The sequence below is a fragment of the Miniopterus natalensis genome, chromosome 17, assembly GCF_054644295.1.
Source record: "Miniopterus natalensis isolate mMinNat1 chromosome 17, mMinNat1.hap1, whole genome shotgun sequence".
NCBI classification, from domain to species: domain Eukaryota; kingdom Metazoa; phylum Chordata; class Mammalia; order Chiroptera; family Miniopteridae; genus Miniopterus; species Miniopterus natalensis.
This window is the reverse complement of record NC_142097.1, coordinates 27,296,159-27,319,661: the sequence shown is the minus strand read 5'-3', so window position 1 is coordinate 27,319,661 and position 23,503 is coordinate 27,296,159. Positions and strand designations below refer to the sequence as shown.

Here is a 23,503-nt window from a genome sequence, read left to right as displayed (position 1 = left end):
ATCCATCTCTGATGTCCACACAGGGCTCTACCATGGCAGGCCACTGGGCCAGGCTTTCATTGACTGGCCAACTGAAAAACTGTATAGAGAGGAGAGGACTTCATCTTCCAATAGTACCTACAACCAAAATGGGAGTCTGTACACATCTGTTCCATCCTGTCTATCTCCATCTCCCCTATGCCTTCAAGGGAAACCATGCCTTTGCTTACTGGACTGTAAAATGGAGCCAAAGGTCCTCATTGGCAGAATAAATATCAGACGTCTCAGGGTCATTTGGGACACAGCCCTTGCCCAGACCTGGCTCCTGATAGCCCATGAACATTTTGTCATTTGTGTTTTGGAATTAAGAAAACGAGTTCTGCATGTTTTCTACCATCACAAGGAGCAGTGAATTGGTGCCATTGTAAGCCTGATTGTTGTTGCATAGATAAAAGCCTCATTAAATCCCTCCTGAGGAGAGAAGAATCTTATTCTGAGGACAGAGTTGTGAGGGGGGTTCCTTGCTTGTGGTGGTTACAACAACAAAACAGTAAATGGAGGAAATAATTAAATAACTGCACTTTTCCCCCTCCCAAACCTCGTCAAGAGGCTGGGTGAGTTTTTAATTAGTGCTGCATTTTCAATAAATCCGTATCTGTACGCAGTGCCGATTTTTCCCTGGATAAGGAAAGATAATAATGAGAATCCTATTTTTCAGTCCCACACTAAAGGGATGCCTAGTATATTTAATCATGCTGTAGAAATCCTGGCAGCTTTCTCTGAGCCCAGCCTCTGCTCTAATTACATTTCTAGATTTTAGTAAATTGAAAGGGAAAATGTAGGAACAAAATAATTAAAACCGAAGAGGAAGTGCATATTAAAAAGGAGAAGCTGTTTAAAATTCTTCCACACAGTGTTTCCAAGGGCATCTACAGTCATTTAATCAGATCCACACCAAATCAAAGTCCTTTGTACAGAGGCTGGTGGTATTACACCCCAGGTGGGCAGTATGGTCCCCACAGTAGAATGGGATTCTCGTTGCACCAGGCTACAGATGGGGACGCTTATGTCCTTCTAGATCTCTGGGGAGTCAGGACCAACCTGGACAAGTTGCTGGCAGACTCTAGCCCTGAGGAGTCTCCTCCCAGGTCCCAGGCAGAATCTAACTAAACTGTAATGATCAGCCCAAGTTGTGAGGTAGCGAAAGTATGTTGTCCGAGCCTCTAGTTTCCTCTTTCTGCACCCCTTCCCCATCTCCATGCTCCTCCCTCCAAGGAGTGAGTACTCCTTTTCTTTTCTGCCATCCTGTGAAACCTAGTTAAGAACTGAACAACCTCATGCCACCAGGAGTCAGTTACTAGTAACTGGTTACTGGGTAGCCTGTGGGGCACTTTAAATTTTCACAAGGACTAAAAACCTTGCTGGCTTCAGCTAAAGGAATGAATGTTTGTTGATGATGGTGTTGAGTGAAATCTAACTGGAAAGTTTCAAGCATCCGCCTAATAGGTGACAAAAGCTCTTTTTGTTTCAGGAGGAGCAGGCACAGTAATTATCACACCACTGTCGAATTTAGGATCTCCATTTCTTGATCAGTTTGACTGAAATTTGATTTGGGCAAGCTCTAGGAGTTTGGAGTGTTTTGTCCATGATTCCTAGGACATTTGAAGCTGTGGGACTGTAGGGTCTGCTTGTGTATTTGAAAGTAGGAGGCAGCCTGGTACTGTCAGGAGTTTCTTTCCTAACCACTATGGCGTTGCTCAGGGGATCCCAGCCTTCCTTGCAGAACAGATTCACCAGCCACCTGGCACCAGCACCCATGTGGCAGGAGACAGTGCTCACGGTCTCCAGGAGACAGTCCCACAGCAGCAGGGCTTCCGGAAGTTGTTCCCAAGGCAGGGCCCACACTCCGTCACCCCACGACCCACAGGTTCATTTGGTTGTTCTTTTGTGTGTGTGCGTACATAATGATCCTTTCTCAATATTATGTAAAAGAGACAATGCCTGCTCTGGATTATTTGGCTTGATTCGGTAAGAATAATTTTTAAAGTTTAAGCTAAAGAAAAGAATCATAGCAATAATAAATATTCCCATCACTGATGTTATTACTGAATCTGGGAGATGACTTTTTTTCCTCACAGGGCCAAGATGCTCTGAGGCTATTTTCTTTTACTAAACTCAGGAATCATTGATGGCCCTTGGGAGCTAGGGCATGAGGCCAACTGGGGACCCAAGTGTCCAAGGCAACAAATTGTCACTGAATCAGCTTCCTTTCAGTTGTTTACTTATATGCCTGCTCCCCAAAATGGTCCTTATTTTTGTTTCCACATGCTAAATTTTAGAAGTTACTTAACAGAGTCTCTAGTATTATCATAAAGTTCGAAAATCATTTTACTGACAGGAAAAATTAGGTATGGCATGTAAAAGTCATTGGTAATTCATAAATTGCTTGCAAATACCTTTATTGTTACGCTGCTCACCCCTCCCTCCCCTCAGGGTGCCTCCTATTTGGTCGTCGCACCTCGGAGTAGCCTGAGGGGCCCCGCACGCGACCCCCTGAGAGTTCCCGCCTCTTTCTTCTGAGGCCCCTCCTTCCCTTCAAATCTCCGGGCCTCAGGGAGACCCCCGGGACGCATGCGCGCTAGGGGAAAGTAGGCGGAGTCTTGAGGAAAAGGGAGGAGGGGCAGGAGAACCCGGGGAGGGGAGTAGAGTGGGCGGAGGCCGAGAGGGGTGGGGCCCGGCGGGTGCGCGCTCGCTGCGTTGACGTGCTGACGCCATGACGCCTCGGCCGGTGTGTGTCGGGGTGTGTGTGTGTGTGTGAGTGTGCGCGTTCCGAGTGTGTGTGTATTTGTGTATCGGCGGTCCCGCAGGTCCCGGATGTTGCGGACAGTATGAGGCGAGCGCAGGGGAACCGGGACCAGCAGCTGTCGCCGCCGCTCTGAGGTGAGTGGGGGGAGGAGAGTCGAGGGAGAGGGTTGTCCTGTCGGAGTGGGGGCGCCTCCCTTAAGAGGTGACTGACCCCCCACTCCCCTCCGCCCCCCTCCCCCCCGGGCACACATATACTCTTCTCTGCCCCATTTCCCACATTCCGGGTTACGTGGCTTGTGATTGCCAGAGCCTAATAAACCGTTCCTTCTCCCAATCCGAAGCATTCAGGAGACACAAATGCGCCCCCTGCCTTCACCCCCCCACATAATTTCCCCAGCCCCATCCCCCTTGCCAAATAGTGAGCTGTCGCCTGCGGCGAGATGGGTAACTGCGCATGCGCGAGTGTGAACGAGTTCGGGGTGCTTGTTCGCTGCCCTCGGGGCGCATGCGCATCTCTGTGTTGCAGGGACCTGCGGGATAAAGAGCCCCTGGACCACGCGCCCGCCTTCTTCCCAGGCTAGTGGGCTAGACTGGCTGCCAGATAGTGAGCCTGTTGCTTCTGTCCAAAAGGGAGAATTTAAGTTATTTGAGGGACTTACGGACAAAGCACTGTTTGCATCCGGTGTTGCCTGAGAGACTCCTAGGCTACAAACCCTTCCCAGAGCCAATATGCCCCACGCTGACCCTGCTTTTTAAACTGTCACTACAACTTCTAGTTCTGTCGTTACTTTTCTTTACTCTCATAGTTATGCTGTACCTTTAATGCAGACATCCCCTAAATTTTGGAGTAGGTGCCCAAACCCATTCAATTACTATGGCAGGGGATTTTGGAAGGCTTCCTGAGGACTAAGGGTCATAAAAAAGAAAGTAAGAGGGGGTTTCCTTTTAGCAAAATTCTTAATTATCGGCACATAACTAGATAAGATAAAAAGAGCACACAGTTAAGGCTTAGAGTAGTAGCTGTAAATCAAGATATCAAGATTCTCTCATCTCCAGCCCTCTTATTTGTGTGACCCATTTGCCTCTTTGTAAAAGATCTCCCTTAGCGCTTTCGTTTTAGCTATACATTATTGATGCTCAGTGAACGTCACATGAAAACAAAAGCAATCTGAAACTACTGGTGGACGGTATCTTACCCAGTGGAGGTTTTAACTCTTAAATAAGGAGAGTGCAAGAAACAAACAGCAGTTTAAAACTAGGAACTTTAAAGTACAGTAATAATTCAGTGATCTAGGCCCTGGGTTTTTAGTTGGCAGATTATCCCTGATCCTTTTACTTTGCTCCTGTGTTGCCACTCTTTTGCATACTTGGCTGTTTCTTACCTCTGCCATCAGAATAGGGTGAGGAAGTGATGAACTCTTACAAACAGGTTTGCTGAAATCACTGAAATGAATAGCTAATTTGTTGGGCACAGGGGAGGGGGTATTTTCTGTGTTTTTCAGTTATCTTTGCCAACCATGTCTCCTACCTGGATAACTGGGAATGGGGCATATTAGTAAGCCTTATTTTCTGTTCTCTTTCTTTTGTGTTCTTTCTTTGGTATTCTTTGCTCAAGGCTTTTTTGGCTGCCATTTTTAACTTTAGCACCTTACATTCTTGGGCTTTAAAGCATATATTTTTTCACTTCCTCACTTAACTCTGGCCTTTGCATAATAGTTCCACTCTCTTTTGTGCTGTTTTCTGTTGCCATGTGGTTACAGTGGAGACAAGAGATGACACAGGAAGCATACGAATTTGGGGGGCATATATCATCCTTGCCCTGGGAAAGAGCTGGAGACTCATCTTTTTCCCCCCTTGTGTGAACATGAGGAGTGTTAAGTTATTGTGACAACACCACATTTAGGGTGGGAGTGGTTGGTGTCCATTTGGTACTTTAGTGACTTCTCCTTTTAAAGCTCTTCACAGTGGTTAGCTTGGTACTTGGAGATGATTAATGTTGCCTATGCCCATACTTTCATCAGGTTCTGGTAAAATATTGAAGTAAAACTATTGAGGTAATAAATGTCCATTTCTTTTCTCTATAGGCTATTGTCTTCTAGGATGCTTTGTTTTTATCTGGAAACATTTCATCTGGTTGAATTTACCAAAACCTCATTTAAAATTGTTATGATACCAAGGCATGATATGCTTTTAGGATTAAGACGGGTATCATTAAATAATTCTTATTGGTGCAGAGCCATGTTTAAAGAAATAACTCTTTAAAATGGGTAACACATGTACATACATATGAAACAAAACTCAAAAGGTACAAAGAGAGAGTGAAAAATCTTTATTCTACTGTCCTTTTTTCATCCATCTAGTTACCCTCCCCAAAGGAAGTTGTTCTGACCTGTATCTTATTTACCCTTCTAGAGATAATCGATGCTTTTACAAGCCTATACAACTACTTGTATATATTCTTTGGTGCTTTTGTTTTTAATTGTTTTATGCAAATGGTAAGAAATTATACCCATTATTCTGCACTTTGCTTTCCTCATTTAATATATCTTGGCCATCAGTTAATTCAGTACATAGAGTACCTCTTTTTGAAAGCTGGCAGGTATTCCATTGTATAGATGTACCATAATTCATTCCAGCTTTTACTATTGGAGACTAGTTTGCAGAGCTGCAATTAATTTCTTATATGTACTTTTTATGTACATGGGTGTCTGTTGGGTAAATTCATAGTGGAAGTGCTGGATCAGAGGATATATGCATTTTTAATGTTGTTAGATATTGTTAAATTGCTTTTCATAAGAGCTGTATGAATTTTATTCCTGCCAGCAGGGTATGAGTCTGCCTCTTTCCTCACCAACACTGTATTGTCAAAATTTTTTTATCTAGCCATGGCCGTTGTGGCTCCGTTGGTTGAGTCTAGTCCCACGCACTGAGAGGTAGGACGCCAGTTTGATTCCCTGGTCAGGGCACATGCCCAGGATTTGAGCTCCATCCCCAGTAGGGGATGTGCAGGAGGCAGCCAATTGATGTTTCTCTCTTATCGATGTTTTTTCTTTCTCCCAGTCTCCCTTCCTCTCTCTAAAACAAACAAACAAACAAACAAAAAACATCGATATTTCTCTCTCCCTCTCCCTTCCTCTCTCTGAAATCAATTTAAAAAACCATATTAAGCCCTGCCAGACATGGCTCAGCGGTTGAGCGTCGACCTGGGATCCAGGCGATCAGGGTTCGATTCCCGGTCAGGGCACATGCCCGGGTTGTGGGCTCGATCAATGACTCGCTCATCATTGATGTTTCTATCTCTCCCTTTCTCCCTCTCCTTTCCTCTCTCTGGAATCAATAAAGATATATTAAAATATATATATATATATATATACTAAAAAAATCAATAAATATATTTTTTAAAACAATAAAAAATAAATTTTTAAAATCAATAAGCATGTCCTTGGGTGAGGATTAAAAATTGTTTTTATCTATGTGCAGTCTTTTATTTAAGATTTTAAAGCTCATTATGTAGCTTGTTAAGCTTCATTACATCCAGGAGTTGTGGATAGATACTGTTGCTGTTTTGCAGGTGGGGGTGGGAGTGGAAGATATTATTCAACTGAAGAATAATGCGATGGGAATAAAGTCATATGTCTGTATAACACAGCAAGCCCATGACATTGCTAGGAAGACATGTAAACCCTATATTCTAATTTCTTTAACCTTTAGATACCAGTTTTTCTATGTGAAGTTCTATAAGCCTGTAAGTGAGGTTTTATAATCTTTTGATAGTTGTGACTCAAAAATGGTTTATACAAGTGAACTGCCATTCTGTTGAGGAATTGAAAAGCTAACTCAGGCCCCGCGTGACTCAGCGGTTGAGCGTCGACCTATGATCCAGGAGATCCTGGTTCGATTCCTGGTCAGGGCACATTCCCAGGTTTTGGGCTCAATCCCCAGCAGGGGGCATGCAGGAGGCAGCCGATCAATGACTTTTTTTTTTTTTTTTAATATATCTTTATTGATTTCAAAGAGAGGAAAGGAGAGGGAGAGAGGGAGAGATAGAAACATCAATGATGAGAGAGTCATTGATCGAGCCCGCAACCTGGGCATGTGCCCTGACCGGGAATCGAACCCTGATTGCCTGGATCCTAGGTTGACGCTCAATGGCTGAGCCACGCCCGGCTGGGCCAATCAGTGGCTTTCATCATTGATGTTTTTCTCTCTCTCTGAAATCAATAAAATATATCTATATTTTAAAAATAGCTAATTCAGTTAAAGTGCTTTACTGATCACTTACACAGAATATTGGTACTAGTACTTTTTAAAAGTCTGCTGATTATGGAGTACTTCACTGTGAGCTGTGAGGAAACAGAAAAGAATGAAAAGATGTCTGGGAGCTTACAGTCTTGTTGGAAAACCAAATCTATTGACTGTATGAAATAATAAGGGAACATTAATACACTGTGTTCTATGCTGAGAGGACTTTATAAACAAAGGATTAAGGGCTGAAGGAGAGTATATTTGGGATGCCTTCCTGGAAGAAGTGTATTTCGAGCCCCCCCCCCACCTTTTTATAACTGTTTAAATGAAAAATTTAAACATACAGAAAAGTGGAAAGAATAGTACAATTATCATCTTTATACTGGTTGTCCCCTAGATTCAACAGTTGTTCACATTTTGTTATATTTGCTATATGTATGTGCTTGTGTGTTTATACATGTAAGTTTTTATATTGCAGACATCATAACACTTAAATACTTTAAATATGTTAGATGCTTCTTAAAATACATTGTTTTACTTAATTGTCCTTACAATACATTGCCACACTTAAGGCAATTAACAGTAATTTCCTAATACCATCTAATACTCAGTTCATGTTCAGATTTTCCCAGTTGTCTCAAAGATGACACCTTTTAGCTGTTGGTATTTTTTTCTCCAAACATGTCTCTTTAGTCTCTCTTTAAATCTAGGACAGTTTATATAGATGCCACATGATATTGACTTTTTGAAGAGACCAGGCCATTTGTCTTATAGAATATGTCACTTCTAGAATTTTCTGATTGTTTTCTCACAGTTTCATTTAATTTGTTCTTTTATCCCTGTATTTCCTATAAACAGGCAATGAATTATAAAGGTTTGATTAGATTCAGGTTAAACATTTTTGATAAGAATACTTCACAGGTATTGCTTTTGTACCTCATATTGCGTCACAATAAGAGGAACATAATGTCGAAATGGCCCACTAGTAATGCTGCTGAGTTTGTTTGATCATTTTTTAAGATGATAAATACCATGTGTCTCCATTGTAAAGACTTTTCTTTCTTTGTAATTAGCAAATAATCTGCAGAGTGGTGACACTTTGGCACCATATTGTTACACTTCTCCAGCAACCTTTCATCTAATTATGATGATTCTTGACAGTTATTTCTTTGGTTGTTGCAAAATGGTAATTTTCTAATTCTCATTACCCCAGTATTCTATAAAAGTTGCCCTTATCAATTAGGAATAGATTATAATTTCTGTCAAAAAGTTCAGGTAAATTCTTAATTTTTCCCTTTAACAATTTTCTGAGTAAGGAAATGATATAATAATCACCTCTAATGGTGGCAGATTGTTTCTTTTTCTTGCTTTTTGTTTTAGTATCATTTTAAACTTAGGGATTTTAATTTATTCCATGCTTTACCAAAAATTACTGTTCTTTGATATTCAAGATGCCCCATATTTGGCCTTTGGGGCCCTTTTAAGCTTGGTGTGTGAGCACTTCCTTGCCTTCCAATACAAGAAGTTCCTGTCCCATATGTGGAACCCTCATTTCTCTGTGCATGTGCATGTGCGTATCACATTTTCTTCCCTTTTAATAAATATGTTCATCTCCCTATGAAGCTTCTGGAACCAAATTCTAAAAAATAAAGGTGCCTTTATTTTAACACAATGCACCTAGTGTTTGACTCATTTCTGTGCCACTGGCATTGCTGGATTCTGGACCTTAGACCTCACAGATTCTTTGCCTTGAATACTCTTTGTGAAAGACAGGTAGTATCTCTGAAGAGAGTATTGCTTCCTTACACCGTCCCCCCTTAATATAAGGTTGGCTGTAGAAGAGACTGGGGAATTTCTTCTCTCATGAGCAGCGTTGCTTTTTTCTGAGATGAAAGGTACACAAAATGAAATTTAGAGACTGAAATTATGTTTATCAGCTTTCTGAGAGATGTGGGGTTTTGATTGTTATATAAAAACATTGTGTGTGTGTGCGCGCATGTGTGTGTGCACAAGTATGTATTTGTTTTTCCTCTTTTTTCCTCATTTACATGCATTTTTCCACAGTTGTAGTGTTATGTAAGATTATGCTGTAATAGCATATTTTTTTTCATTATCACTAGATCTTCATAATAAAAAAGGAGTAAGACAGATTGTTCTTAATTAGGGTAAATTTTCAGATAGGCCATGAACTCTGATATCTAGCTGTCTTAACTTAGGGTCTGGAACAGTGCTGAATCCTGTGGATTTCTCCTGTGTATAGTAGACTCAGAAGAAATGTTGGTGCATCCACAGTGTTTTCTGAAACTCCATCACACTAATGAAGGTTAATACAAATCAGAGATACAGTGGAACTGCATTCTAAAGCTGATTTTAGGGGCTGGACTAATTCCTGCCATAGCAGAAAATGCTTTGTTAGACTCTTAAAATGTAGTGGTATTTTGAGTAATCTCACTTGAGTAAACTGATTTCAAAGTATGCAAAGCCTGACAGTAACAGTATTCTGATATTTATCTGAAATTCATTTTTCATTTCACTATCTTGTCATATTTACTTCCAGACTTTATAAGGTTATTCTCAACCTGGTTTCATAAAACAAAACTGGCCCCATATTAAATTCTGGTGTGTATTCAGCGAAGCACACCTGTTTCTTGTGTTTGTTTTCAGGCATGGTGAATCACTCTGAAGGCTACACTGACACATTTGCTACTAAGATCTAGTAGTTTCTTTTACTTTTGTTTTTGATATGCTCTCATTATAGGAAAAAAGTTCCTAAAGTATAACCTCTTTAGGAGATGCTTGGGCCTTCATTCCTACAGCTGTGGTCAGGTTTTAATAGAGCAGGAGTTGCCTGCCTGCTTTGTGTGGCAAAGCTGGTCATGCCACTTTGAGAGAGCTGGATGCAGACCTCACAGTGGGGATTAAACATTCAGACATAACCCTTATTTGACCATGAAGACCTTTTTTCTTGACTGTTTCTTTTTAAGAAGCTTTTGGCATAAATCTTCTTGCTGTGACACCAGCTACAAAAAAGAAGGGCTTGCAGTAGTTTTCTGAAAGCTTCTAATTCCTCCTATTTATTTATTTGTAAGAAAAAATATATATGTAATCATTCATCTCCTTAATTTGAGATTTACATAATTCTTTATTGGTATTTAGAAATAGGTACTACTTTCTGTTTCTGTGATTTTTGACTACTTTAGATACGTCAAATGAGTGGAATCATGCAGTATTTGTCCTTTTGTCATGAGATTCATCCATGTTGTAGCATATGTCAGAATTTCCTTCCTTTTAAAAGCTGAATAATATTTCATTGTATGTGTGTACCACATTTTGTTTATTCTGTCAATGGACACTTGGGTTGCTTCCACCTTTTGGCTATTGTGAGTAATGCTGCTATGGACATGGGTGTAAACATACCTCTTTGAGACCCTGCTTTCAGTTCTTTTGGATATATACCCAGAAGTGGAATTGCTGAATCACATGGTAATTCTCTTTTTAATTTTTTTTGAGGAACTGCCATACTGTATAACATAGTGGCAGCTCTGTTTTACATTCCTACTGCCAGTGTACAGGATTTCAATTTCTCTGCGTCCTCCCCAACACATTATTTTCTGTGTTGTTGTTTTCTTTAATAGTGGTCATCCTAATGGGTGTGTTTTAATTTGTTTTTTAATTTTGTTCTTTTAATGAAACTAAGTTTTAAACTTTAACAGAGTCAGATTTATTATGTTTTTCCTTTGTGGTGTTTTTTGTGTCTGAATGAAGGACTCCTCCTCTATACTGAGGTAATGGTTACATCCCATGTTTTCTTCTCAGAGCTTTAAAGTTTTGCTTTTTACATTTAAGTATCTAATCCACCTAGAATTTATTTTTATGTTTAGTGTGAAATAGAGATTTAATTTTCTTTCCATAAGGGTAACCCACTACCGCAGCATCATTTATTAGTCATGTCTGCCCCCTGCCACTTTATGCTTCCAAATATATGAGTGTTTGTATCTGTTTTCTCTACCCTGTACCATTAGTCTGTTTTCATATCTTAATTATCATGAGTTTGTAATAATTGTTTATATCTGGTAGGATAAGTCTCACCTTGTTCTTTTTCTGTTTATCAACCTCACTGAAAAACCCTGTCAGATTGATATATTTTAATGAAGCCTTTTGCTGTCTAAAGTATATTGACGTGATATATAGAATGGCTTTCTCCAAAAAAGAAAAAAAAAAATCAAGCCTCCCTTATCTAGCAGCTGATCAAGTTTGTCTCTTGTTATGAATGAGCCTACAATTTCCATTAAATTTTTAGGTTTTTCTGAGTGATTTTTATTTTTATATGGGAATCTGATCTTCAAATGGAGGAAAAGAAACTTATTTAAAATAGCTCATAGAAAAGATTTACCAAAAGGAAATAGCTGTCATAGAATCCAAGGAAAAGCTGAACAACCAGGCTTCAGAAAGGGATGGAACAAAAACAGTTCCAAAGACTTCAGCAGTAAGAGTTAATAAGACTCTAGTGTTCTGCCATAAATAGATCTCAGTATCCATGAGGCTTAATTCAGATTCTTGAGTGATATCTGATTTGGTCAGTCTAAGGCTTGATTTCCCTTGGGCCAAATATCTGCCCCAGGTTCACCTGTGGTTGAGGATGGGGGAAGGGAGATTTGGTACAAGCAGCAAATTTTGGGAGTGGCTGGAATAAGAGGCAGATTGTCTTAGAGTAGTGGTTCTCAAACTTTTTGGTCTCAGGACTCTTTATACTCTTAAAAATTATTGAAGACCCCAAAACGCTTTTGTTTATGTGATTTATACCTATTGATATTGACCAAATTAGAGTTCAGAATGGAAAACATTTTTTAGAAATATTGATTACTTAAAAAAATCTGTATCAGGTTAACATAAATAATATATTTTTATAAAAATAACTTTAAAAAAATTAGTGAGAAGAGTGGCCACTTTCATTTTTTTTACATTTTTACAAATCTAAGTATCCACGTAATGGAAGACAACTAGATTCTCATATCTTCTTCTGTATTCAATCTGATATGATAGATTGTTTTGGTTAAAGTAAATTAAGAAAATATGGCCTCATAAGATGTAGTTGGGCCCTGGCCAGGTGGATTAGTTGGTTGGAGCTTCGTCCTGTACACCAGAGGGTTGCAGACTCGATTCCCAGTGAGGGCACATACCTAGGTTGTGGGTTTGATTCCTAGTCTGGGCAAGTAAGGGAGGCAGCTCAAGTAAGGGAGGCTACTAGTAGATGTTTCTCTCTCATATTGATGTTTCTCTCCCCCCCCCCTTCCCCTTCCTCTCTATCCATTAAAACATATCCTTGGGTGAGGATTAAAAAAAAGAGGTAGTTGGAAAAAGGAGTATTTTCAGAAATTGTGCGTATTCTTTATGGTACTACACTAAATCTTGACAGTTGGTAGTTTCTTATACGTTGCAGTTTGAAATCTGAAATCATGTTGATGGTACTGTTATATTAAAATCCATTGATCTGTCTTACACTTTGAATGGATCTTTTACCTATATATGATTTTATAATATCATGCATTGGTTGTTTGGGGAATACTGGTCATTGAGTTAAGCAGATCTTCCAAATGACACATTTTATAGTGCTATACCAAAAACCACATTAGTTAATATCACCACCCTTCCCATCAGAAAAGTTATTGGAATGTGTCAAGCAGCTACAAGATTTCCAAAATTCTAATTTTTGATTAAAAGTTCTGATTTTATCATTGGCAACAAATACTGTCAGGGTTTTTTTTTGAAGTGACAGACTCACTTCATTCTCAAGAAAATGTCTGCTAAATAGTCATGTCTGAATAGCCACAGTTTGTGCTTTGTTCCAAGTAAAAGTAGTGTTCTGTGAAAAAAGCTGTCCAATTCACAACTCAGAGTCACAAGTGCTTTTGCTCGAGATAACCATTGTACTTGAGTATCCTGCAGAAGTGTTTTTGCATACTTCTCATTTCATCACACAGAATATTTAAAAGACCTGTACTCAAGGTTTTAGATTTATAAAATTAATAATTTTTATTGCTTCATCAAGAACATTCTTAAGTGAAATTGACTTTTTAAAATCATCGGTACATAGTGGTGAAAGACACAGGACTCTAGTATAGTTTGATGCCATTACCTTGATTTATGCTAAGGCATCAGCAGTTTTACCCATTATTGGTTTTACACCACCAGTGGAAATGTTAACATGATGAAAAGGCAAACAATTTCTTAGTATTATGAAAATAGTCTCGACTTCATGGACCCCTTGAAAGGGACCTCCAGGGATACATGGACTACACTTTGGGAACCACAACTTGATGAGAAGGTGTGGGTAGGGAAACAAAAACCTGTTACTTGAGGTCTAACAAATGTTTCATGGAAGAATTTTACTGGGTTGCTAGGATGTTACTTTAAGTCACTTAACATGATGTAGAAATGAATGGGATATTTTTAAAGATCATAAAATGTTGCAGATTTCTTATTGAACAGATGTGTTTTTCTAGTAATTATCGTTTCAGACAGCAGAGTTTAAGGTATTCAGGTTTTCAGCCAGCTATTCTTTCAAGTATGTGATAATCTTAGGGTAACCCATTTTAATAAAGCTTATGAAATTTATGTCATCATAGTAGCACATGGCAGCTTAACTTTTTTTTTCAAGCAGTTGAATACATTTAAAAATCTGGGCTCCAAAAATTGCATTTGGGAAGATCTTGCCTTTTCAGAAAAGGCATAGAAGGGAAGGTCATTCCAGCTTTTAGTCATTAAAAGGTCTTTCTAAAGAGAAGGGAGTAATGGTGTTAGCTGGCTTCATTTCAACAAATATCTATTAAGTGACAATAAACAAAAGATTTTATAAAAGCTGGGGGATGGGTTTGTTATGAAAAGAGTAGGGGATTTAAACCAGCATTATGTATTTTGGTATTTAGAAAAGGAAGAGATCATTTAATTGGGAAAGCTGGGGTGGGAGGCAGGACCGTCTTTGTGAAGGTTCATTTGAGCTGGATTTTGAAGGGTATAGGTATTTTGAAAGCTGGAATTTTAATTGGCAGAGACGGGAAGGGAATTCAGATAGAAGGAATGTCATGAACAAAAATGTGGAGGTGGGGAAATGCAGTGTTTGTTAGTATTGGGTGTATACCAGAAACAATGAACAGTGTAGTATAGCTGAAGCAAAAGATGCATGGGATAATGGGAGGTAAGACAGGAAAGTAAATTGGCCCAGAACATGGAAGGTTTTCTACCAAGGTCAGGCAGTTAGGGTTTAATGTGGTAAGTGATGGAGTGACTGTTGATAGTTTTTGATTTTTGAAAAAAACAACATGATCAGATGTGTTTTCAGAAAATGCATTTGACCTCATTCATTTTTTAATTCATTCATTGACTCTTTTTTTTAAATAGTTACTCTGTACCACTTAAGCATGAGCAATGGTGCACAGGTAAAATGGTGAACCAAACAGAATATCCTTATTCTCATAGAATTTACAGTCTAGGAAAGGAGCTTCAACAAATATACACAAATATAATTACAAATTACTGTGTTATGAAGGAAAGGAATAAATTAGTATTAGGGGAATAATGGGGAAATTAAATTTAGTTGGGGGAATCTGGGAAGGCCCTGCTGTGGAGTTAAATATTAATTATCTACCTTATGTCAGATGCTATTCTGGGTGCCAGGGATATAGTTAAGGACCAAACAGATAAAAATCTCTGCTTTCATGAAGTGTATAAACAAGATAAACAAAATACATGTTATGTTAAAAAGTAGTAAGTGCCAAGGAGAAAAATAAAGCCAGAGAAAGAGGGAATGTTGGGATGGGGGTGGGGTTGCAGTTTTTGATAGAATGGCCAGGGGCCATCTCAGTAAATCACTGTAAAGGTAATATCTGAGTAAATACCTATAGAAGGTGAAGGAGTGAATCAGAACTCCAGACAGAGGGAATAGCAAGGGCAAAAGCCATAAGGAATGTCTGTATGTGCCTTGCAAGTCCAAGAAACCTGGCTGGAGTTAAGTGAGCAAGGGAAAAAGTGGTAGAAATGAAGTCAGAGAGGTAAGTGGAAACTAGAACCTGTAGAGCAGTGGTTCTCACCCTTAACTGCATGTTAAAATCACCTGGGGAGCTTTGAAAACTTTTGATGCTTGGGCTGCATCTCATACCACTTAAATAAGGATCTTTGCAGGTGGGATTCAGTGGCAGAGGCAATGGAGAGAAGTAGATGGATTTGAGAAGTATGTTAAAGAAAGAATCCATTTAATTATAGATTGAATGTGGGAGTTGAGGGAAAAGTAAGTGTCAAGGATGACTCCCAGGTTCCTGGCTCAAGCAATTGGATGGGTAGAGGTGCCACTTACTAAGATGGGAGTGAGGGATAGAGGAATAGGAGCAGGTGTGGGATTTGGAGGGAAGATCGGAAATCAGGAGTTCAATTTTAGACATGTTAAATTTGAGATGCGAATGAAGCTAAGTATAAATATGTTAAGTAGGCAGGTATGAGTGGAGCTTGAAGTCAGAACTTGAGTTAATAAATTTATGTATTGTCTACTTATTGGTGGTCTTAAAAGTATCTAAATAACATCATATAAGGTAAATTTGATGGGGAAAGAACTGGTTAGCCTATTCCAGTAATTTGAACAAGAATTGGTGATAGTATAAACTAAGATAGTGGCATTGGGACTACAATAGAAAGGGTAGATTGGAGATTTGAGGACCTGTGGAGCCCATATCTAGTGGCAGTGGACATTAGGAAGGAATGAAAGATAGCTTTGAGATATCAAGTCTGGATGAATGAATGGTCTGTTAGCAGATATAAAATAGACAGGAGGAGCTGGTTTGGGAAAAAGATAGTGTTTAACTTTGCATGTATTGACACTTAGGAGAGGCTGTCTAGCAGGCAGGCAGTTGAATCTATTGCACTGGGTTTTAGAAGAGCAGATGAGGTTTGAAACATAGATTTAGGCTTCATTTTTATAAAATTGATTCACTATGGGAGTGGCAAAATTTAGGAAAATAACAACATCCAAAATCTTTACCATGACCTGTTAGGTCCTCTGAGATATTTATGGTCCTTGCTTATTTCTTTTTTCTTTTTTTTTTTTAATATATCTTTATTGATTTCAGAGAGAGGAAAGGAGAGGGAGAGAGAGAGACAGAAACATCAATGATGAGAGAGTCATTGATTGAGCCCGCAGCCTGGGCATGTGCCCTGACCGGGAATTGAACCCGGATCGCCTGGATCCCAGGTCGACGCTCAACCGCTGAGCCACTCCCGGCCGGGCCCTTGCTTGTTTCTTGTTTTCCTTTGTTCACCATGTTAAAGCTGCACTGGCTTTCCTTCTGTTCTTCCAATATACCCAGCTAGTTCCTCCTCCTGGGCTTTTGCACTTGCTATTTTCTCATCTTGACTCTTCTTCCTCTTAGTAGAGGAAATAGGAATTTGGAGAGAAAAATTCAGAAGTTGATGTCTGGGAAGTAGAGAAAACTCCAAGAGATCCTTGCCTAAGGTATGAGTGTGGATGAGTATCTGAAGTGGAAAGTCTATGGGAGCCATTGAAATTGAAATCCTGCCAACACAAAGACACTGTGCCTTAGTATACTGCTTCTTGGTATACCCCAGTTCTAAAATCTGTTGACTGGGAATCAAACCCCGATCACCTGGATCCTAGGTTGACACTCAACCACTGAGCCACGCCCGGCCGGGCAAAAAATAATCTTTTAAACTTACTACATAGAATTCTGTTGTATAGATGCATCATATTTTATTTAGTCAGTTCCCTACTAATGAACTTCGTTTTTCTCCAGTTTTGCTTATAAATTATGCTATGGTGAACATCCTTACATATGAATTATTATATGCTGCAGGAATTTCTGTGTTAAAGGGTGTGCAATGTTCTGTTTTTTCCTAACTTGAAGTATTTTTATAGTTAAAAGGAATACTTTAAACAGCATTAAAAGACATTTTAATAAAGGGAAAAATAAATTTTTTATTCTTTTACCAGCTGTTTGATTTTGGTTTTTAAGTACATATTCCTAGGTCTCATTAGACCTACCAAGAGAAAACTTGTGGGATAGACAAGGACATATACACAGAACAATTACAATTCTGGACATTCTATGTTAATTATCAGGTAAGGGATTCTACATAATATTTGTTAACTGACAAGAAAGTAACAATAAATCCTATAGGAATTCAGAGTGAACTAGGGTGATTAGGAAAAGCTTCAAGCAAGATGGAACCTGACCTGGATCTAGAGGGTGATACTCAAATAGGAGGAAGGAAAGCATTCCTGGCTTTCAGAACGGTATGAACAAATTTGAGGAAGACACACGGAGGGAAAAAAAAGACATATGGTTGTACATACAAGTTCACAAAAAATAGACTAATGGGAGAGGATGATGGTTAATGTTATGGAGTAGTGGAGAGGCTTGTATGGGATTAAAGTGATATCCCAGAGTACCAATTTTATTTTTAGGATGTCTGAAGTTGTACAGTATGGATCTCTAAAATAAAGCAGATCTATATAGATATGGCCCATTGTAAGCAAACAATTCATTAAAGTCTCTGTAAGAAATATAGAAGGTTATTTATTTATATAAGTGAATTATTTAAGTAATAAACTTCCTGGAGACCTTAAAAGTTCTCATCACAACAAAAAAATGTTTTTTGTAACTATGTGTGGTAATGGATGTTAGCTAAACTTATTGTGGTAATCATTTTGCAATATATACATATATCAAATCATATGTTGTACACCTAAAACTAATACAGTATTTTTTTTTTAATCCTCACCTGAGGTTATTTTTTCCATTGCTTTTTCTAAGAGAGTGGAAGGGAGAGAGAGAAACACCTACGTGAGAGAGACACATTGATTGGTTGCCTCCTGCATGCTCCCTGACCAGGGCTGAGCCTGCAACCAAGGTACATGCCCTTGGCTGGAATCAAATCCAGGACCCTTCAGTCTGCAGGCCAACGCTCTAACCACTGAGCCAAACCAGCTAGGGCAACTCATACAGTATTATATGTCAATTATATGAATTTCCCAATGCTTAAATATTTATTTTAATGTGTAGTTTGACAGACATGATACAACTTTTGTGCATCTCAGTTTCTTCTATAAAATCAAAGGGTTTAGGCAAAGTGGTCACTGAAATACTTTCTGGCATTAAAACTGTTACATAACCTTCCAAGAATACCTTGCTTTTAAGAAATAAATTGGCCTGTAGTTAGGCTGATACTCACTTCTGGCACTTTAGGTACAATAATGCACCTTCACGTCTGTTGAAACAAAAATCCTCAAGTGGATGATTCTCTCATGGCTTCCTAGGTCTAGATTGATTCACTTTTAAAAACTCAGTTTCATCATTTGTTTCTAAGTGACATTTAGAGATTTTCATTTGAAAGAATTTTATGGCTAAGATTTAACCTCAAGAGGATGCTGTGAGGTTGAGAGGGATTATTATATAATTAATAGTTTTAAGTTATCATGTAAATTACCTGCAGGAATTTATCTCATGGTAGCTTCCTTCTTTTATGTTTAATTCACTCCCATGATGTTTTTAATGTATGGCCAGGCTATGTAAATACATTTTATTATTAGTTCAGCCCAGATACAATTTGAATTATTTGTATCACTTTCACCTCCTTTTGTGTATCCGGATAATTGAGAGCTGACTAGTACTTTTTTAAACTCAGAAACTTTAAAGTACACAATCATATTCAGAGCTAATTAGTGGCATACTTTAAGTATCTCCCTCATAGTATCACATTGTTTTCACTAAATTGTACTGTCTTTGACCAAATGTTGCCTTTTAGAGAGAACCAAGATAAGGTTGTCATAGGTGACCAGCTGGCTCTTCTTACAGGTCCTCTCAGGATGCTGTTAACTTGATGGGGTCTTCAAGATTCAGGATCCATTCCTTTTTGTAAGAAAACCCCCATTTCTTCATCATCATCAGAGTTGGTCTCATGGAAAAGTAGCTAAGCAAACTGCAAGGGGCTGACAGATAAACCAGAATGTCACTTTATTCATGTACATTGAGGGATGGTCTTTTCTATGACCAAGAAAACATGTTTCTGCTCAGTCCATTCCTCTTCTAGCATTAGGTATTATTAAAAAACTAATAACAGCCCTGTCGGGCTTGGCTCAGCGATTGAGTGTTGACCTAGGATCCAGGCGATCGGGGTTTGATTCCCTGTCAGGGCACATGCCCAGGTGGCGGGCTCGATCCCCAGTTGGGGGCGTGTAGGAGGCGGCCGATCCATGACTCTCTCATCATGGATGTTTCTATCTCTCTATCCTTCTTCTTTCCTCTCCATGAAATCAATAAAGATATATTTAAAAAAAAAATAACAATAGGTAATGTTTACTGAGCACTTACTATGTGTCAAGTACTGCTCTAAGGCATTTTACATGTATTTTACTCATTTAATCTTCACAGTAAGCTTACGGGAAAAGTATTCTTTCTTGTATTTTATAGGTGAGGAGTTAGAGGCACAGAGAGGTTTTTAGTAACTTGCCTGAAATTATACAACTACTGTGTTGGACTAAGCAAAAGATCACTTGGAAAGCATAGAATCTTAGCAAAAGGAAGTCATTTTAACTGGATCATGGTACATTCACTTACCATTTTTTAAACATTTGTTAAGTATTTTATTATTTGCAGGGCACTGCCAGGACACCAGGCTTACAAGGTAATGAATATAACAGTTACGTGCCCTCCTGGGACTCTTAAGTCTAGTGGAAAAGACAAATAATTACAAAAGCAAGAGTTTTACACATTGAGAGTAATGAGGGGGAAACATTTAATTTTACTTGGAGAAATTGGAGTAGATGTTTACAAAGATGAAGGAAAGGCATCCTTGGTAGAGGAAATACTATATGCAAAGATGCCATGGTAAAAAAACAGCTTACTCTGCAGAATGAAACAAGAAAGTATTGCATTAATAAGGTAATACTGCAGTATACTAATATTCTGAACTGATTAAGCTAGTTGTTGGTTGTGGGGAATCAAGAGAAATAAACCCTTTTGGGATGTATTTCTGAGGTAAAATTAGCAAGACATGATGATTAACTAAATTGGGAGGTGGGAAGTGGAGGTGTGGGGGTAGTAGGGAGAGTGGGGAGTTAAGGCTAACTCCAAGGTTTCTAGTTTGAATACTTGGATGAATGGTAGGATTACTGGAAGACAGGTTTTGGGGTGGGAGGGAGATGGGCTTCCATTTTGGACTTGCTGAGTTTGAGATAGCCACAAGATGTCTCATAGCAGGAAGTTTGTGGTACAGAAGAGAGACGCTTGTCCATAGTAACTGACACCATGGAAATTAAAGAAATGGGGGCTGTTGTAGTGATTTGGATTGGCTAGAAGGCAGGAGTAAAAGTAGAGAGAGGGCATTCTTCTATTTTCAGTAAATCCATGTTTAAATTTTTAGGTCCTGTTTTTATTTATCTGCTTGTACTGGTAGAAATCTTTTGATGTAAGCCCTTTAGATAACTCTTATTTATGGTTGTTGTCCTAAAATTCACACAAAAACTGTTGTTATTTTGATTATGGTGGTGGTTACATGTGAATTTCTTCAAAATTTTGTATAATTTTATGCAAAAGGTAAATTTTACTGTATATAAAAATTGTTTAAAAAATACATTCAGAGTTTTATGCATGCTCTTCTCCTGTAGTCTTTTAACGGGATCTGATGAAAACTTTTCATAATGCTAAAACCTCATTTTAACAAATTCCTCTCAACTTTATCGCCAGTTCTTTGACCAAGCTTACAAATAAGGAAATGGGTGGACTTAACTTTATCTGTTCTCTTCCTACTTAATCTGTTCTCTTTCTACTATTTGAAGACAGGGAGGCAGCATAGGATCCGAAGAGTCTACAAATTGGATAATGAAGACTGTGTCGACTGCAGTCCCCCACCCCCAATAAATTGTGAATGACTTCACTATAGATATCTACAGTATTTACAAAATACCTTTTTAAAAAATAAGTTTTCATCTTCAGTTATGGTAGGAATTGAAATAAAGATCATACTTTCATTCTAGAATAATGAGGATAACGATCATCTTTATTGCCAATATAATGTAAAGATATTTTGAATTAGCTAAATTAACATCAGTTATGAAAGTCAAAGTTTATAGGCATGGAATATTTATAGAAGTGATTGGGTTAATTATAAATTGTGTGGAAGTCTCAAGGACATTGGTCATTAAGTTTTTGGTAGTTTTATGCAGCAGTAGACTAAGACACCTCCATTCCTCTACTGGACTGTGCCTTGACTACTGTGTCTTGTATGGATGGAGTACATGCTCATTAAAAACTCATTACATGATTTGACTGAGTAAACTTTTGGGGCAGATATGGGCAGTAATCCATAACTATGCACCTTGGTTACCAAACTATAGCCAATCATGAATCATTATTTTCTCTTATGTCATAGTAGCTTGCCATGTAACATAGGAACCCAACCAAATACTGCTTTAGTTTGTTTTTGACTTATGTGCTAGCTTGGTGTTAAATTGGATATCTTCAGATTTGATTTTTGGATTAATTTCAACTAGTCATTTATTTTTTCCTTCATCCATTGCCACTTAATACCAATCTCAAGTCCAAGAAACAGATTGTGTATCTTGGAAACTGGATTGTATTGAAGGGTGTAATTATTTCATTTTAGTCTGAGGCCCGCCTCTTTAATTTTGTGATTGGAATATTTGTTTTTCTTTGATTTATAATTTTTATTTGAAAACTCCTAACCTAAAATTTTTATCTGCAAATCTGTGGAATTCATTCTGGTAGACGGGACATTGAACTTCATTCAGTAGAATTTGCCAGCATCTAGAAGACTTTTTCTTCAGCTGCAATCAGTCTTAAAGAGCCTATTCAAATCATATGCCTACAGGTAAGGATTTCTTTATTAGTATTAGAATTTAGGGACCTCCCATGTTATTTTTTGATAATGTCATAGGCAGGACCCTTGCCAGGTAACCCTTTTATCTGACTTTGTGTCCCATTTGGTTCAACTTCCCCCTTCCTTTCCCATTTGATGTTATGTGCTCTGAGTCCAGTGTCTGGCATTGGACCCCACTGATTATTTGTGATATAGACAGAACAATGGTTGAGAAGACCACTTCATTTTAAAAGAGATGCTTCTGGCCCCTGGCTGGTAGCTCAGTTGGTTAGAACATCATCCCAATGTTCCAAGGTTGTGGGTAAGTTCTCCAGTTTGGGCACATACAAGAATCAACCAATGAATGCATAAATAAGTAGAATAGCAAATTGATGTTTTACTCTCTTTCCAAAAATAAAAATAAAAATTAAATGAAAGAGATGCTTCTGGCCCTCAACATAGGATTTGCTGTGCTTGGTGGCTTTTATGTGTAAGTGTATATAAGGATCTCCTTGATTCTGAGTGCTTCCTATTGATCCTTAAAATTGTGAGTTTTTTAAATTGATTCCCCTGATAATAGAAGAAACTGGGGGCAGTTTTCTTGAGAGAATTAGTGCTGGGTATGGTTAGTTTACTTGGGTGAGGAGAAGAAAGAATGTATTGGCAATAATCTCATATTGAGTGTTCCTAAATTGTATTTTCCTACTTTTCTTATAAAATTAAAGGGAGCTTCTGCTGGAAACAAGCGTACCGTATTAGATTTCCCTGATTATAAACTTAAATTTTTTTTTCATATTTTAGTGTAAGACCAAAGTATAATTTTTTCTTTCTCCCCTCAAAATGTGATAGCATACTGCAACTGAAGATATAATAAATACTTATACAGTTGACCATTGAACAACATGAGAGTTAGGGGCACTGACCCCCGTGTGGTCAAAAATCCATGTATAACTTTTGACTTCCCAAAAACTTAACTATGGTCATCCCTCAGTATCTGTGGGGGATTGGTTCCAGGACCCGCTGTGGGCAGAAACCAAAATCTAAGGATACTCAAATTCCTTACATAGCCCGGCCAGGCGTAGCTCAGCGGTTGAGCATCAATCTAGGATCCAAGAGATCATGCTTTGACTCTCGGTCAGGGCGCACATGCCTGGGTTGCAGGCTCGAGCCCCAGTCGGAGGTGTGCAGGAGGCAGCCAATCAATGACTTTCTCATCATTGATGTTTCTAGCTCTTTCCCTCCCTCTTCCTCTCTCTTCCTCTCTCTGAAATCAATAAAGATATTTTTAAAAAATAATAGTAATAAAATAAAATTCCTTATATAAATGGTGTAGAGCAATTCATAGACTTGGCCCTCCACATCCATGGAATCGGGAATAGCAAATTATAGAACAGTAAAATGAGAACTTTTGTCTATATTTATTTTGTTTTTAGAAACTTACGTACTCCCCCCATACATACATACACACTCATACTCACAGATACATATATTTCTGGAATTGCCTGATGTTCACATGGTCCTTTGCAAATACTGTTAAACGAAGATGATAATTTTCAAAGTGGATAGTGTGAATAACTTAATTAACAGTTATTTA

The 23,503-nt window shown here is 38.5% G+C and overlaps 1 protein-coding gene across 4 annotated transcripts in view; it reads left to right on the top strand.

Annotated features, from left to right (window-relative positions):
- Positions 1-2,794: 2,794 nt before the first annotated feature.
- Positions 2,795-23,503, top strand: part of SPOP (speckle type BTB/POZ protein) — a 61,898-nt gene continuing 41,189 nt past the window's right edge. For 2 of the 4 annotated variants that reach the window (XM_087826179.1, XM_087826177.1), the window contains exon 1: positions 2,795-2,919. The gene's annotated coding sequence lies outside the window, so the exon portion shown is untranslated. Of the gene's footprint in view, positions 2,920-20,226; positions 20,955-21,818; positions 21,922-23,503 lie in introns of those variants that run through there. The other 2 variants (XM_087826178.1, XM_016215605.2) reach the window with 2 other exon arrangements.